This window comes from Pinus tabuliformis, chromosome 3_2 (genome assembly GCF_031772625.1).
Source record: "Pinus tabuliformis cultivar Carrire ecotype Pingquan chromosome 3_2, CPIR1, whole genome shotgun sequence".
In the NCBI taxonomy this organism is placed as follows: Eukaryota; Viridiplantae; Streptophyta; class Pinopsida; order Pinales; family Pinaceae; genus Pinus; species Pinus tabuliformis.
Window position 1 is genome coordinate 1183116847 of NC_142302.1, and position 18546 is coordinate 1183135392.

Consider the following 18546-nt stretch of genomic DNA (forward strand, 5'->3'; position numbering starts at 1 on the left):
ACCACTGCAAAAAGTCCACCTGGGCCCTCATGCCAGGTATGGCCCAGAATTTGAATAAACCGCATTCCTTCAATGCATCAATTAAAGGTTGATGATTAATCGCGGCGAGGTCCACATCCTTGTGCTCCCGTTCCCGCCAATCAAGCATGGTGTATACCCTACATTCAAAGAAAAGGTGGATTAGAATATCTTAAATCAAAGTTTTTGGGCAAATATTTGAAAATTTGGAATGTTAGAACGTATGCTGCGGGGACCGCACCCTCTATGTTAGAGACAGTGTGTAGGTCCGCACTCTGGCTATACAGCAAGTGCGGGCCCATGACTTTTTTCTGCATGCGAAAAAGTCGGGGTCCGCAGGTTTCCCATGCTGCGCCTGCAGACCCCCGCGTGCAGTCTTTTAACCTAAATATTTCCTAAAAATCAAAATAAAACCCTAAAAACAAATTTCAAATGGATGAAATGCAAGAGTAAGATGATGTGGATTACCTGGAGGTGACGGTGTTTGATTCCAATGAACGGATTTTCTGCAATCTTCACGGGAAATTTCTTACCAAAAGCTCTATTTTCTCACTCTGAAGTCAAACGGTAAAAATGAATTTACAAAAGCCCTTTTTATAAGCTTTTTTGAATAAATGAATTTTAATTTGTTTATTTTTCACTTTAAAGAGGTAACTTTTGAAGCAGTTTTATTTGTTTTAAACAGGTATGAGTAATGTTTGAATTTTTGTGCAGGATAACGGATTTTTCAGGCAAAATTGATCATTTTCAACAAAAAACATTAGAGTCATCTTTAAGCTCTTTTCTGACTCCTAAAATATGAAAAGGTTGATGAGATTTTCTTTTTAAGCTCGTTAAAACGGAATTAAAAGGACGGTCCACTTACAGCTCTTTTCTAACCATAAAAACATGAAAAGATTGCTGTATTTTTGTCGTTTCAAATTCAATATTGGTTATAAAACGACGTGTCATTGATTGCTTTTTTACTTTTTCGGATCAGAGACACTAATTATGAAAACTACTCCTTGATCGTAATGGTCAAGCGGTTCTCTCAAGTATTATTTTATACTTTTTTGAGCTTGGGAGACACAAATTTACGAACAAAGACAACCATGGAGTTTTCTTATGTTTTTCAGACTCCCTAAAATTGAAAAACGTCGAGTTTCCCCTATACTAGACTCGTTAAAATTTAACAGTAAAGGACCTGTTCAATTGCAAACAGGAACGGACCACTCCTTCTTAGGGTTCGAATTTAAACTAAGTTGGACTCATCCGAAGGATGAGCTTATAATCAAGCAAATGTTATCCTCCTCAAGCTTGTTAAAAAATAAAGAGGTACTTGCCAAAAATGGTGGGGGAAAAGAAAGAAAAATGAACCTGTTTTTCATACTTTGTGTCTCAGAAAAACATTTAACCACTCTTGAACACGACACTTTTTGTTCACCTGGGTTGGGAAATCCTTTGCCTAACAGTTAATCAAACCATATTGAAAGTCTTCAGCCGGTTTCTGGGTATTAGCTTTGGGTCAATTGTCACCGAACCATCTGCTGTTTCGTTATGTGTTCAAGAGGTCAATGCAAATAAACCATTCATTTGCAAAATATATGTCATCCATCTTGACCATCCCTGAGTCAGTCCTTGCAACTATATTTCTTCAAACTTGATCTGTGATTTCGTGTTGTGGGCTTGCCTACGACGGATCGCTTTCTATCGACTTCAGCTCATTATCTAGAAATATGATCTAGAAATTGTTAGTACCTTGGGATCTGCATGCCTCAATGGCAGGTTTCTCGCCTTCGACGATAGGTTGCATCATTGACCTTTGATCAAAGGATTCCGTGACATGTTCGACATCAACACATCTATTCACATTTCATGGATTGTACTGAGTACTTTGAGAGCCATTGACATTATTGGTGGTTTCTCTCACACTTGTTAACAGTTTACATCATTGACTGGTAATCAAGTGGTTTCTACCATGTTCGACTTCAACACATTCATTCACATGGATAGAATCGTACTATTTCGGGAAGTAGAAATCAAGACCCTGGATCTAGTTTCCACCATCCAGGCTGCGAGGAATTTTGTATTCATTATACAGTGGACTATTCATAAACAGATGGTTGCGTCCATACTGTGTCTACATGTGTCTATACTTGTGATGTATTGCAAGATCATTCCTATATCAGAGCAATTTAGTTAATTTTCTAGTCAGTTTTGATCTGAGTATGGGAATGCCTACCTCAGCGATGATATGATCTCATATATATATTTTGCATTGAATGTTTTTACAGGTTCCAACCAGGCTCTCCAAAAGATGATCCTCGAAATGATAAAGTACTTCACTCTTCTTAGATGACAAATGAAATCCTCATCTACTACAGACTTCACACTTTAGGGGCAATCTGTTACACAAAATATTGTCACTATGACTTTCTGTAATCAGTGTGGGTCTATCATCACTCATATTGACCTCCTATGCAAGTCTCAAACCTCAACTCTTCATGTCAAGCTTTTAAAATGAGAGAAAGTCTTTGAAAATTTATAAAGCTTTGGTTCCGCACTTTCTCTTATTGTTACCTGCGGTCCCGCATCCCTTGGTCATGTTACCTGCGGACCTGCCCGCTCTGTCTCTAAAGGAGTTGGTGCGGACCCCTGTGAAAGTCAAACAGGCGCAAGTTTATTCTTAAAAACTCACTTTGGGTTAATTCTGGACGCTTCTAGAAGGAATCTTGACGTGGTTGGTTCGCTACTAGGTGGTTCATGCATCCCATAACTAAAGGAGATAACCCCTTGTGTTTGCAGGTTCTTTAAAAGGGAGCTCATTTGGACTAACGGAGTGTGGCTTCCACAAACTAGCACTGGACCTGAGGTAGGCCTAAAACATCTATTAGCCTTTATTTATAAATCGCATATTTAGAGAAAGATAGAATTTGTTTGGTTTGCTTGTCACTAGATATCCATAGATACTAGGGAGGTCGGTCTTGTCCGCAAGAACGACTTATCCGGCCGACACATATTATATTATTAAAGGGCCTTGAGAATGACCTAAAACTGCTTCTACTTGGCTAAGAGCTCATCTTTCTTGGACTTAAGGAAACAGGTTAACGACCCAAGACCCAGAGGCAATTGGTAGGAGTGAAAGCCTGCCCACTTACATACCACCAATGGTTTGTTCTAGGTGGCATGGTTTTCCATGAATAATGGTGATGACTCAGCATGCATACATGGATAGTAGCAAGAGATGGTTGTCCTCACTGCTGGTTTGACAACTGAGTTATGATAAGGTTTTTTCACCGAGTAGAAAACATATTATATTATTATCAATGTATTAATATAAAAATCTCTAAATATTATCTAATATTAAATATTAAATATTAAATAATTGACTTCATAAACTTTATGTATTATAGTTGGATTTTACATGTATATATATATTATATGATTAATTTCTATGCAAATTAACAAAAAAAATCAATATATTTTATAAATTTAGATTTTAAAAATATTAATAAATTACTATCACTACACTAAAAATAAATCTGCACAATAATAAATAAATCATCAAATCATGATGGAGGAGTCCCTCTTCTGCCTATGACGAGGGGGTACACTATTTTTTCCTGTGAAATTCTTAGTGGCATTGTCATTTGAATACAATAATTCATGTTAATAGTGTTGGAAAATGCAATTCCTACTTGCCTCAGTTGTGACTTTCTATGTAAAGGAGTATATTCCTATTCTTTAGGATTGTTATATCTAGATGTTCTTAGATTGGTGTGTGGTTGAGATATTCTCTCAACCAACTCATTATGTGTCCCAGATAGTTTCCCTATCTTGACACAACATTTTTTGTATATATTTAATATAATAAGTGATCAAAGTGAATAGTTTGTGCTATCAAATTTTATCTTGGTATCAAATCCCATATGGGCCTGAACCTTGGCCCCTTGTGGGCTGAGGGAAATAAGAGAGACAATATATTTTGTTTTAATTTTTAGTTTGTCCATCGATCAAGTTTCTCAGAGTCGAATAAAAATATTTGTTCGATTGTTTGTGGATGAGGCTGCCTATTAGTCGAGCAAGTTTGAGCGGCTGGTGTGCAATGCAGTGTAAGAGAGTGAGATCGATGCAGTTGCCTTGTGCATGATTCCTTCGGTTGCTGCAAGTCATGGAGCAGCATCGTGTATCACTGCAGGTCGTGGTGTTGATACCAGTATGACCTCCAAGATCGACAGCCATGGTCTGTCTCCCAGTCGGAGAGTGAGATTCGAGCAGGTGGCAATAGAGCAGTTGAGCCAGTGGACTGGTAGTGTTGGTACAGGTTGACTCGAAGTGTTGCTGCTATGTTTCTAGAGTGGTGGGACGACGTGGAGAAGATCGCTGGTGTGTAGGTGCAGATTGCTACAAGATCGATAGTGGAGGTCGAGCCGATGGTGAGTGCTGAGAAGGCGGCATATTTTTTATTGTGGGAGTGTGGCAGTAGATCGGTTGATTGTGGTAGCAGATCTGACAGACTACAGATCACAGGCTGAGTGGATCGCTCATGTGGTGGTTTGATTTATCATTGGAGTGGATCAAAGACTACGTATGGTGATCAAGAAATGGGGATTATATATTGCCTTGTGATTGTGTTAAACACTATTTTTTTTTGTATTTGGGGAGCCTCGGTGAGAGGTCATGACGTAGTAGTGTGCCACTTGCATGGAGGAGGTGTAAAAATATTCTACGCAGACGGATTGGTTGATTAATTTTGCATTACAATATAGTGGAGTTGAGCCAAATTGGCGAAAGGATTGGAGCCGTGGAGCATTCAGTGTCAAATTTCTGAGTGGTCGAGCACTCATTGACCTCACATATTTCTGGTAAGTTCGCATAGAGCATTACGCTTGCAGACTTATGTTATTAGCTAATTTGCACTGAGTTGTTAGTGTTGTGTTGTTTATTGGTGGTGACCTAAAATAATTTATGTAAAGGGAGGTGTGAACGTTTTTTCATAGAGTGAACTGTTTGAATTTTCTTTACACAAGAATTCTTGACAAAAGAGCATGGAGAGGCCGAGTGTAGTAGTAAAACGATACAGTAGAGCACTGGAGGTTGTGACTGCTGAGTCGCGACCTGTGTTGAGTCATTGTTGGAAGTCTAGTGGGATTAATGGAGCTGAACAATGAAAGAAAGGAGTTGGATTCCTTTAATTTTTTTGAAGGGGATCATTCTCTGCAGGCATAGGGATCCTCTTGTTAGCTTCTATAAGATCAAGGAAGGATCAATCGACGTTTCCTGGAGGAAATTCGCCCCTTTTCTTTCCACCTAAACAAGATTTGCAAAATGCTTCGTACTCTGGGTTTTATGGAGAAGAGGCGGACTGGTGTTGCGAGCAACTGGTGTGGTAATTTTCTCGAGGGGCTGCAGTTTGTGAATGTGGTTGGCAGAAATGCTTGGCCGAAATGAGGGTTATTGAAGCCTCTTCGATGGCCTATGCATTGAAGCCTCTGCCAAATGATTCGTTTACAGTTGGGATGAAATTTTATTTTGTTGTTGCTGAAATCTATGTGGAGCCAACTTGTAATGTAGTAAGTCGTCAGTGTATGTGGTGTTTCTGGTGTTCGAATAATTTTTTCTTGTGTTATAGATAGATGATCATTCTCATATGTATTATTGTTGTTGTGGCCATTGATGCAAATGTTCGGCTAGACATTGTAGGTTACACTGCATTGTTGTGTGTATCAGTATGTCATGTCATGGTATTTCTAATTGTTATTGAAGTGACATTGGTCTGACCAACTCTTTGTCACAATTATGAATGTGTTGTGCAACTAGTCATTTCAACAATACACAAATTTTCATTATATGATGAAAACAAGAGAGTGAAGATGACATTAGAAGAGCTACATCAAAGATTAAAGGATGATGGAAAGCAAAGTGAAATTTTGTTAGAGTTTGTAGAATAGACTCATGATGATGATGTATTATGAGTCATACATTGTAATTATAACAAATTTCCATGTTATTTTTTTGTAATGGTTAGTTGTGGTCCTTGAAATGTTTTATGTACCTGTTGTAAGACCCAGAGAGGCATGCATACTCTTTGTTATGTTTTCCCTCTGTTAGAGAGTTTTAACACCCTGGAAGAGTGTGTCATGCGAGATAGATACACTTGGGTAGGCTACATTGGTTTTAGACTCCATGAGGTGAAATTTTATAACTATGGGGAGTTCATCGAGAGGTTGGGTGAACCATGTATGTGAAGGACTTCCTAGTAGACTAGCGGTTGCAGCAGTTGGGAACCCATGCATTCTAGAAGATGGTTGTTCATTTATATGAACATTGACAATTGCATGAACAAGGTACAAGGTGTAATTATCACACTAGACCAGATGTAGATCTTGCATATTGATATCAAAAGTCATTAAGGGGGAGTGTTGGAAAATGTAATTCCTACTTGTCTCAATTGTGACTTTCTATGCAAAGGAGTATGTTCCTATTCTTTAGGGTTGTTATATCTAGATGTTCCTAGATTGGTGTATGGTTGAGATATTCTCTCAACCAACTAATTGTGTGTCCAAGATAGTTTCCCTATATTGAGACAACACATATGTAATACCATAATTCATCAAATTTTATCTAGTAGAATCTCAAGTTAAACGTCATGATTTAATTAATAAGCCATGATATCACTTGTTGCAATTAAACCGATTCGAGAAAGAGAGTAAATAAATCTAGTGGAATTCTCTCACGGTTCGGAAGTTATTATATGTTACTATTATTTGGGAAAGGCACGGATATAACATAATATTATACCATGTAACATTTTATTTTCTAACCATTAAAACATTTTTATTTGAAATTATGGTAATTGTGTTAGTAATCTGCATTTGGGATAGTAATATATTTATTTAAATGGATCCTCATCAATGACTTAAAATTTAAAAGTACTTAAAGTAGTTAAAGTAATTTTGTCTTATAGAATAATAAAATTTTAGGTTTTGTCTTAATAATATTAAAAATATAAATATTATAATTTTTTCATTCGTCTTTTATGAAAATAACTATATTTTTCGTGTATATAGAATATTAATTTAATTTTTAATAATTTAGAAGAATTTTATTCTTTTATATAGGAAAATTGATATTGAATAAACATTTACATTAAAATTGAAATTTATTGTATGTTTTAATACTATTTGTATTTGGTTAATAGATAGTTTTATTTAGACATAAGGAAATAGGTTAATGGTCAAGATCTATAGGAATCTCTTATGAGTGAAATTCTACTTCTTAAAGACTACCAATAGGGTAACTACATCTGATCTAGTTTTCCTTGAATAACAATGATGAGTCAACATGTATTTGGGGATAATAGCCAGCAAAGCCTGCAATAATTGTTCCATTATTGATTTGACAAGTAAATTATACTAAATTTTCTCTCTATATATAAAATACAACTTGAATAAAAGTTTATAATAAAGTAAATTTATATCTTCTTACCATTTAATAAACATTTAATAAAATTGAAATGAGCATAAATATGAATTTATATAAATATGCAATGTTGACTTAGAAAAAGGAAAATGTGTTTTACATTTTTGAACGAAAAACTGAAAAGTGTGTTGTATGTTTTCCATTTGAATCTGTAAATTAGAAAAGGCTGAAAAGTGATTAAATGGAACGGAATGAAAAATGTGTTTATGTTGTCCAGTTTTTTAAGTTTGATTAATGACTTTCATGTAACAACATTTTATTTTGATAAGGCATCGAACTAGTCTTTCAACTCTTACTAAAATGGGATTTCTATTTTCTCAGGGATATTTTCAAAGACCCAGATAGTACGGTATTTCCGTCACAAGCCACTGAACACAACTAATTAATCCCATCACTCTCATATATATCACTGAAATTCAATAATGAAGGGAAGAATCTAGTAGATTGGAATATGCACCCATCATGGGTGGAGATGGTTCTAGCTGAAAATGCAATTGACAAATGCGTCAAAATAATTTTCCACCCATGGAAACACCGCTACAGAGCCTCGGTGATTGAAATACAGAATAGGTTGTGTTGAACCTCAGAATTACCTTCCCCTCAACATTTGTTCTCACCTATTTCTCTTGATTTCTTACAACACTACATATCTAATCAATGATAAATGCTAGATTTTGTCTTACGAAAGCATTAAAATGATCACAATATTATATTTTCATGTTCTTGCTATTTTAATAGATTTTTGCAAATTAGCTACAGAACACAGCCTATTATACAGCTAACTATGAGTTCCATAGCTACTCTCATGATTTGGCATGTTACAGGTGTCAAATGAAGAACTCGGCCACATGGGCATCTCCAGAATCATCTCTACATGGATTCTATCCTACTCACTCGGTCGAGATAGATAGAAAAGCATGCCTAAAGTCATGGTCAAAGATGGATTCAAATATGTTATCTAGTAGTAGTGGGACTCTTGATATTTTGTAGTTGATCAGGAGTCTAATGGTTATGTTGAATAGTTAATGCAGATTAAGCCACTTGTAGTTGATCAAGAGTTGAGGAGTTAATGCATATCAGGCCACCTGTAGCTGTTTAAGAAGTTTAACAGTCTCATTACAATTCGAATTAAGCCATTTGTAGCATGTCTTTCTATAAACAGTCATGATAGATTCAGATCAAGCCACCTGTAACAAGATTTTCTCTTAGACAGTTATGTTGTTTTTCTATAAATATCGGTTAGATGAGACTGAGAACTAGTTAGAAGCTAGAAAGGATTACAGGCTTTTTGTTAAAAACTTTGTTCAAACTTCATTTTGTTGATAATACAAACCCTGTTTTGTCAATGGTGGCTTAAAAGTGCAACTTTAATTAGCTATTATCTAGCCACATCAGTTGTAGAGGGCACTTGCACTGAAGGCGGTTTTCACTTGTTGTTTTCATTTTATTTTCTACTACTTTGTTTTTCTGCAAGTCCATTTTCTTTAGTTTTGTTTCATTTCAGTTTGTAAGCAAAAGTGTGAGGATAAAAATCACAACTGTGCAAGTCTTATTATTCTGAGATATTGTATGAGAAATGACTGAATAAAAAATGAAGAAATGAGATTACACAATTGTTTAGCTTCTTACTATTTTGATTACTCATTTTCTTAGCATAGAACTGTCATTTATTTGTATTAATAGATGTTCTCAAAACAATTTCGAAATAATGACAATTCTAACTTAATTGGTTGAATATCTAATTCATGCAGTGATTGAGCTTACTCAACATATTTTTGGTTTTACAATATGTCATCTTTTCTTCTCTGTTCTTAGGTCATTACTTAGTTGCATCACTTGACATTCCAAAAAATCATTTCAAGGAGATTGATTATATCATGTTCCAAAATTGAATGGTTGAATGGCTAAATGAATGTAATTATTCGATTACTTTCTGCATCAGTATTACTTTTGGTTATAGGAATTAGATCCATGGATTAGGACTAAATGGTAGATAAGCTAGATGCTATGGTTCTCTTATCAGGTCCTAACTAGTTAAAAATGATTCGTAGTCCATTTTTAGGAGACTAGAATCACTTAGGTACCTATCCTTCCTTTTCAAACTCATTAGACCCATGTAAATCTCTCATATATTGTATATTCTTAGACACCAGAGAATAGAAACCCCTAAAACAAACATAGAAATACAAAACAACGAAGTAAGATAAAATTTGACTAAGCACATATAGTGCATCACACTTCATCAGTCTACAAACCTCAGTTGATAACTCATGCAAGCAATTTAGGACACTAAATTGCCTAAACATTTTGGAATCATTTCCAGGGAACTGTAATTAGGTAACCTTATCTCTTACGTTCAAAAAAAAAATGATATGCATAGAGAAAGAGACTCTAGGGGTAAATTTATAGCTAAAGGCAGGAGTTCAATTCCTACAACACCATCTACTCCACCAAGACTAAGAAGAGATACAACTTCATCTCAAGCTCATATTCCTAGCCATAGACCTCCTAAAGTTCTAAGGTCGGAAATTCAATCAAGAGGATCTCCTACTTCTTCTACTGAGGTAGTCCTAGAGACGGAAAATCTTGGATCTCCAACAGAAGGAGTAGCCTTTTTGACCTCCACAGGGGAACATATTTTAGTGGAAGAATTAAGAATACCTGGTGAAGAAAAAGAAGTAGAACCTCTCTCCCACATACCATTAATAGAGCAACTAGAGGAAGAGAAACTAACCTTGTAGGTTGAATCTTATATTGACTCTAAAGAAACTATAATGGCAGAAGAAGAAGAGGATGGAGAATTCACATTGTTTGGAGGAGGAGGAGGTAGAGGAAATAATGGAGAAGGCAGAGGAAATAATGGAGGAGGTAGACGAAATAGGGAAGTTGATAATTCTTTTGGATTTCCTATAGTTGATGAAGAAACAGATGGCACAATGAAAAATATCTCACCTTCTGTCCTCCCAAACTTTCATGGATTAAAAAGTGAAGACCCTGAAACCTTCTTATTTGAATTTGAAGTCTTGTGCAGAACTTATGATTATTTACATGACTCTCAAAAACTCAAATTTTTTCCTTCAACGTTGACAGGAGCTACTTTAAATTGGTTCATGGGGTTGGTCACTCAGTATATTAGAACATGGAATGACATGAAGAAAGTGTTTTTGGATAGGTATTTGGATTATTACATGCTTATCAATCAGGAGGACAAAGTGTTCAATATGATGCAAAGAGAGGATGAAAATTTAGAGGATTTAATTGAGAGATTCAGCTATAGCTTAAAAAGAGAAAAAATGGATAACTTAGATCAAGATACTTTAAAAGCACTTCTATTGAAAGCCATTAGAGATGAGTGGATAGATATCCTTAACATGATGGGGAAGGGAGATATCTCTCAACTCCCATTAAGTGACATAGGAGAATTATGTGTTCATCTCTCAAGAGGAAAATCCAACACTGGGAAAGGTCCAAGAGATCCTTCTCTTCTTAGGGTGAATAAATCTGCAACCGGATCAGTGAGTAAGGCAGAAATTGGAAACATGCTTGTTGAATTTAAAACAGATATTCTAGGGAGCCTTAGTGAACAAATAGACACCCTTAAGTTACAAAACAAGTAGAAAACCGAAACTGATGCTCTAGCTATTTTATGTCCCAAATGCAGAAATAAGCACGCTTTAAGAGAATTCCCTTTAGATGCAAAAGTCATAGACTTGTGTGATTTGTTCAGAAAACCATGAGACCAAAATTTGTCCTTCAATCCCTAGTCTTAAAGTTGTTTTTCAAGAAGAAACAGTTTCAAATCCAACAGAGTCTCTTTGCTTTTTCTCTAGAACACCTTGGCAAGGGAAGCAAAATCAGGGTTTTAACAACCAAATGTATATGCAATCCCCTCCAAATTGGAATTCTTGGCAACAACCTTGACCTCAATCTCAATCTCAAACTCAACCTTGGGCTCAAGGAATTCATAATCCTTATGGAAGATTCTCTCCATACTATCAATATCCTTCATGATATCCAAAATATCCTCCCCAACAAATTCCTCAACAAAATCAACAGTCCCAACTTCAAAACCAAAACCCTCCACTTTCACTGCCATTTTCACAGAGACCAAATCAGCTACCTACCTAACCATTACCTAACCCCAACAATAAAAATCCTCAGAACACCTATATGGTGGAAGGACAACAATTTCCAACTTACATGACCACTCCAGTTGATCTCAATGATGTCTAGTTGAGATCTGGTAGGATATTGGAAAAGAAAAAACCTTTTGTGGTTATTCAAGAACAAGACAATTTTGAGGAAGATTCTCTACAACAAAATAAAATTTTTGAAGGAACATCTCCTCAAAACTAGAACACTGAAAATGAAAAACAGAAAGAACCAATAAACTCAACTCCTATCATAGAGCAACAACCAGTATCTACTTCTACACCTCCTTTTCCAGAAAGATTACAAGTTGATAGAGGGGTAGAAAAGCATATTATGTTGCCTAATTATGATTTTCTAGATGAATTGAAAAATGTCTATATCAAAATTCCTTTGTTACAAGCCATTAAGGAGATTCCAATTCTAGCTAAAACAATAAAAGAGTTGAGCATGAAGAAACCAGGAAGAAAAACAAAAGAAGTAAAAATAATTCACCTAGCTGGAAAAATAGCAGACATAATGATGGGAAAAATTTCCATACAAAAATATGTAGATCCAAGAAGTCCAATTGTAAAAACACATTTTAATGGAGTTAAAATCCCAAATACATTGATCAACTTAGGAGTGGCAATAAATATCATGAGAAAACAAACCATTGAACAACTCAAACTTCCCAATCTTCTTTATACACCTACATTACTACGATTGGAAGATAGATCTATAATCAAACCATATGGTGTGTTAGAAGATATTTCATTGTCCTTAGACTCTTTGGAGTACCCTGTTGATTTTATGATCCTAACCCCAAAGAGAAATCTAGGAGGACATCCACTTGTATTAGGAAGACCTTAGCTAGCTACAATTGATGCATTCATTAGCTATAGATCTGGTGATATGTATATCTATGATGGTAATTCAACTAAGAAATTCACTTTATATCCTCCAGCAAGAACAATCACAGAGATAGATGACAAAGAATGGATTGATGATGAAAATGATATTCAATCTCCCTTTACTATTTCAACCATTAGTGAAGATAGTCAAATCTTGAATACAATGGAAAATTTTGAATCATCTCCAGAATATGAACATGATCAATTTCAAGAAAAATCTAATATTGAATATTTGTCATCTAGGCAGATGTCTCTTTATTTTATGGAAGAATTTGGTAGCTCTATAGTTGAAATCTTTCCAGGGAGAACATTGAACATCAACAATAACTTGGAAAAATTACAACAGGAAAAGCTAATCAAAACTTTACAATAACATTCTTCTGCATATGCATGGGAATACACTGACATGAAAGGAATTAGTCGTAATACTTGTATACATTACATCTACATTGAGGAAAATTATAAACCTATCAGACAACCTCAAAGAAGGATGAATCCAAATCTTGGGAAATTGTGAAAGAAGAGTTGCAAAAATTGTTGAATGTAAATTTTATCTACCCAATTTTAGCTAGCTAGTGGGTTTCTCCTCTAGTGATTTTGCCTAAAAAAAATGGTAAATGGAGGGTATGTATTGATTATCGAGAATTGAATAAAGCTACCCTGAAAGACCATTTTCCTTTTCTCTTTATAGATCAAGTGTTAGATACATTAGCAGGTAAAAAGTACTTCTCATTCTTGGATGGTTTTAGTGGTTACAATCAGATTCAGGTAGCACCTGAAGATGAAGATAAAGCCACATTCACCTACCCATGGGGAACGTATGCCTACCAAGTACTCCCTTTTGGATTATGCAATGCACCTGCAACATTTCAAAGAGCAGTACTAGGAATTTTTTTTGATCTAATACATGATTGTGTAGAGGTATATATGGATGATTTTACAGGTTATGGGAATACATTTGATGAAGCATTAGAAAATTTGGAAAAATTTCTTAAAAGATGTAAGGAAGAAAACCTTTCACTAAGCCATGAAAAATGTTTTATGATGTTTACAGAAGCGATTGTTTTAGGACATCACATTTCAAGAGATGGAATTAAGGTTGATAAATCTAAAGTTGAAGTCAACTCTGAATTATCAATTCCAAGTTGTCAAAAGGATGTTAGACATTTTCTAGGATTCACAGGATATTATAGAAGGTTTATAGAAAATTTCACTAAACTAGCATCACCACTCTTCAAATTGCTCACCAAGGATTGTGAATTCAAATGCAATCTTGATTGCCAGTTGGATTTGAGACCTCAAAAGAAAAAATTTATGAGGCACCGATCTTAAGAGGTCCAAATTGGAAACTACCTTTTCATATTCCAACAGATGCTTTAGATACAACTGTTGGAGCTGTATTAGGACAAAAATATTTGATCCCCTATGCCATCTACTACACAAGCAAGAATTTGACTCCCACTGAGTTAAACTACACTGTAACTAAAAAGGAATTCTTAGCTCTTGTTCATGCTATCAACAAGTTCAAACATTATATAATAGGCTATGAAACCTTTGTTCATACAGATCACTCTACAATTATTTACTTAATGAAGAAACTGATTACTAATGGCAGAGTTACAAGATGGTTATTACTCCTGCAAGAGTTCAACATCACTGTTTTAGATAGACTTGGAAAACAAAATACAGTTGTTGATTTCTTGTCTAGAATTCAAAATATCAAAGATAACACTCCAGTTGAAGATAAATTTCCTGATGAATATCTTTTTGGAGTAACTACTCAAACTCCTTTGTTTGTAGATATTGCCAATTACTTAGTCACAACAAAATTACCTTCATATTTGTTTCCTAAGGAGAAAAGAAAAATCATTCAAACAAGTGCAAATTACTCATGGATTACTAATTAATTGTATAAAACAGGTCCAGATCTCATGATAAGAAGATGTGTTCGAGAAGATCAAATGCATAAAATTATTAGGGCATGCCATGATGAACCTTGTGGTGAAAACTTTGCTGACAAAAGGACAGCCTATGAAATCCTTCAAATAGGATATTATTGGCCTTCCATCTTCAGATGCCAAAGAGTATGTCAAAAGGTGTGACAACTGTCAAAGGATAGGGAAACCTGCTCCCTCAGATGAAATGCCACTACAAACTCAGGTACTCATTGAACCTTTTGAAAAATGGGCCTTGGATTTTGTTGGACCAATTAATCCTCCATCTAAACAAAATAAGTATATTTTGGTATGCACTGATTATGTCACTAAATGGGTAGAAGCTAAAGCATTACCTTTTTCTAATGAGAAATATGTAGTTAATTTTCTTTTTGAGGACATCTTCACTCGTTTCGGTGTTCCAAGAGAAATAGTGACAGATCAAGGATCTCAATTTACATCTAAAATAGTGGAAAGAGTTGTAGAATAATACAAGATAAAACATTTGAAGTATACTCCTTACCATCCACAAGCAAACGGTCAAGTTGAATCTACCAATAAGGTGACTGAAGGAATTCTCTAAGACTGTGCATCTACATAGAAGAGATTGGGAAAAAAGGCTTCCTGAAGCCTTATGGGCCTATAGCACCACATGGAGGAACACAATAGGACATACTCCCTATGAGCTTGTTTATGGGAAGCAAGTCCTGTTCCCTATAGAGTTTCAATTTAGAACCTTCAAGATGGCAGTCCAATTGGGACTGGATTTATCAAAAGCACAGAAAAATAGATTGGAGCAACTCAATGAGCTTGATGAAATCAGGCAGAATGTAGTTCGAAGAACTAGTTTAGTCCAATAGAAAAGGGCTAAATGGCATGATAATTATATCAAGGAAAAGAAGTTTCAAGCAGGAGATTGAGCACTTTTGTTCGATTCAAAATTCAAAGATTTTCAAGGGAAGGTTTCGACTCATTGGCTTGGGCCATATGAGATTGAAGAAGTCTTTAATAATGGAGCAGTAAGAATAAGGACAATAGATGAGGGAAAGGTACCTCTTCTTGTAAATGGTCATCAGTTACAAATATATCATAAGCCAATTTCAAGCGGGGATTTTGTCAGAATTTTCCAAGATAACATTGAGATGAAGTTGGTGAAGAAGAATTCTTCTTCTCCACTAACTTAGTTTTTTTGTATATATATATATATATATATATATATATATATAAACATAAAAATAAATAAAATGTATAAGTCTAAAAACCAATTTTTCATTGGCTCACTTATACAGGAAATACAGGGTGAAAATCAAAGATTTCTGACATCCTATATTTCCTATTTCTCTTTCTCTAATAAGTAGTGACATAAAGATACATTCATTTGCAGTGCCTAATCTACAAATTCATCTCATTTCATTTCATCTCACTTCACTTTCATTCCCTTTCATTGTTATATCCCATTTTCCTTTCATTACACTTCGTTTTCATTTTATATCACATCCATGTTCCATAGCCATATTTCATATTTTTCATGTTCTGTAGCTAACTCCATTCTGCAACCAGTTTGATTTTGCAGCCATAACTCCATTCCACAGCTCTATTCCAAATAAATGTTGATTGCAGGGAATTGAAGAATTTTTTTTTGAAGACTGATATGCTAAGAAGGGGATCTGTGGATCAACATCAAAGAAAAACAACAAACAAGAAAGTTAAGTTCCAATAGGTAAAAGTGCAAAAATTTATTTTAAAATAACAAGATTAGAACATAGAATATGTATAATATGTGCATTCATATGTCTCTATGACAAATCATCATTTGATTTGATTCCCATCTCCTTCGTACTCCATATCCTCCACACCATTCATCTTCTGTTACATAACGGTCCATAATTAACTCCCTCATTATTTTTAACGATCATATTACAACATGACATATTTGTCTACGTCTCTCCAAAACCCTTACCATCTACTTATTTCACGAAAGCCCATATTTCTTTTCACCATACTTGCAGTCAATCCTTTTCATAAACCAGGAGGGTAATTCTGAAGGTTAAGGAATTTTACGAAACAGAAGACATGGGACTCATTGTCAGGTCAGAACCGGTAGGAGAAAAATATATGGAAGGATACCCACAACTCAAGGAAATGCTGTAGAAGGCTGGATGGCTCAAATTCGTCAAAAAGTTTGATGGTTTTTGTAAAGAGATCACAAAATCTTTTGCTATATCTTTTGATGGTACAGAGGTAGAAATTAGAGATATTAAGTTTGCAGTAACAGAATCCTTCATAACAGAGGCTATAGAACTTCCAAGACATGGTGAAAGATGGTTAGAAAACAAGGAATTCCACAGTGAATCGTGGAAAGTAATCCTCAGGAACCCAGGTACAAATGTATCTGTTTTTAGAAAAGGAATTCCCATTTTAGCTCTTAAAAGTAAATGGAGAAGCATGCTTTTGTTATTACAGAAATTTATCACCTGTGAGGGGAGATTCAGGTGCATGTATGTCTACCATATATGTTTATTGATGAATTTTCTAGAAAATGGAGAAATCAATCTTCCCTTCTTCCTGCTAAATAGTTTAAGAAGGATGGCCTCAAATGTGCAAAATAAAATAGAATTCATAGACACAACCATGTACCATCATGGGTTGATACCGATACTGATTGAGTTTAATTTAAAAGGCATAGGAGATACCTGGGAGGATTTCCTCATTAGAAATCATTTTCAAGAAGCACCAGAATCACCCAAATAAGATAATGTTAGAAAAAGTAGAAGAAAGAAGATTGGTATAGTGATTGAAGACAAACCTCAGTCTTCATCATCGAAAGATGATGAAAAAATAATATCTGAATAACTAACAGAAATCAGGGAACAAATTAATGCAAGAGGAAAGATAAGAAAAGAGAAAAAGGTCACAGAGAAAGAGAATATAAGTCATCTACAACCTAGAAGAAGCTCTAGACTCTAAGGGTTGGCAAAGAAAACACCATCGAAAAGGACAGAGTTCATAAAATTAGAAGAGGAAACCCCAGAAAATTCTCCTGTTAACATCCCTTCTGCACACAATCCTCAAAATTCTCCTGACCATCATTTTGAAGGTAGCCCAAGCAGAAGATCTCCAGGCATAGACCCAGTACAACAACAAATATATGATTATATAGAATCAATGGAGAAGAAAAGTGCCTCAATGAATCCAAAACCCTCTGCCAATCCACAAGAACCTCTAATTGACTCTCTCAAACAAGAAATTTATGAATTAGAGATATTGAACAGACATATCAAGAAGGAGAATGAAACCTTGAGGGAACAAAGTAAATTGGACAAGGCTATTCATGATAATACCATTCTGCATCTAGGACTGTGGTATAAGAAAAATAGGAAGTTGAAAAGGAAGAATAGAAGTCTGAACAGAACAGTGATCAACCTCAAATATAGGCTTCTCAGGAGGAAACCCAGAATAACAATCACTCCAAAGAAGAGCAGAAGAAGAAAATTAGATGTACTAGGAGAAGTGTCTGAGTAAATGCATTAGAGAAGAAGAATTCACATTTTTGGAAAATTGCATGACATGCAATGATTTTGTAGTGGGGGTATGTTGAACCTCAGAATTACCTTCCCCTTGACATTTCTTCTCACCTCTTTCTCTTGATTTCTTACAAGACTACATATCCAATCAATTGTAAATGCTATATTTTGTCTTAGGAAAGCATTAAAATGATCATCGTATTATATTTTCATGTTTTTTCTATTTTAATATATTTTTGAGAATTAGCTACATAACGCAGCTTGTTTTACAGCTAACTGTGATTTCCGTAGCTACTCTCATGGTTTGGCAGGTTACAGGTTTCAAATGAATAACTGGGCCACATGGGCATCTCCAAAATCATCTCTACATGGATTCTATCCTACTTACTTGGTCCAGATCGACAAAAAAGCATGCCTAAAGTCATGGTCAAAGATGGAGGCAAATACGTTATGTAGTAGCATTGGGACTCTTGATATTTCGTAGTTGGTCAGGAGTCTAACAGTTCTGTTGAAGAGTTAATGCAAATTAAGCCACTTGTAGCTAATCAGGAGTTGAGGAGTTAACGC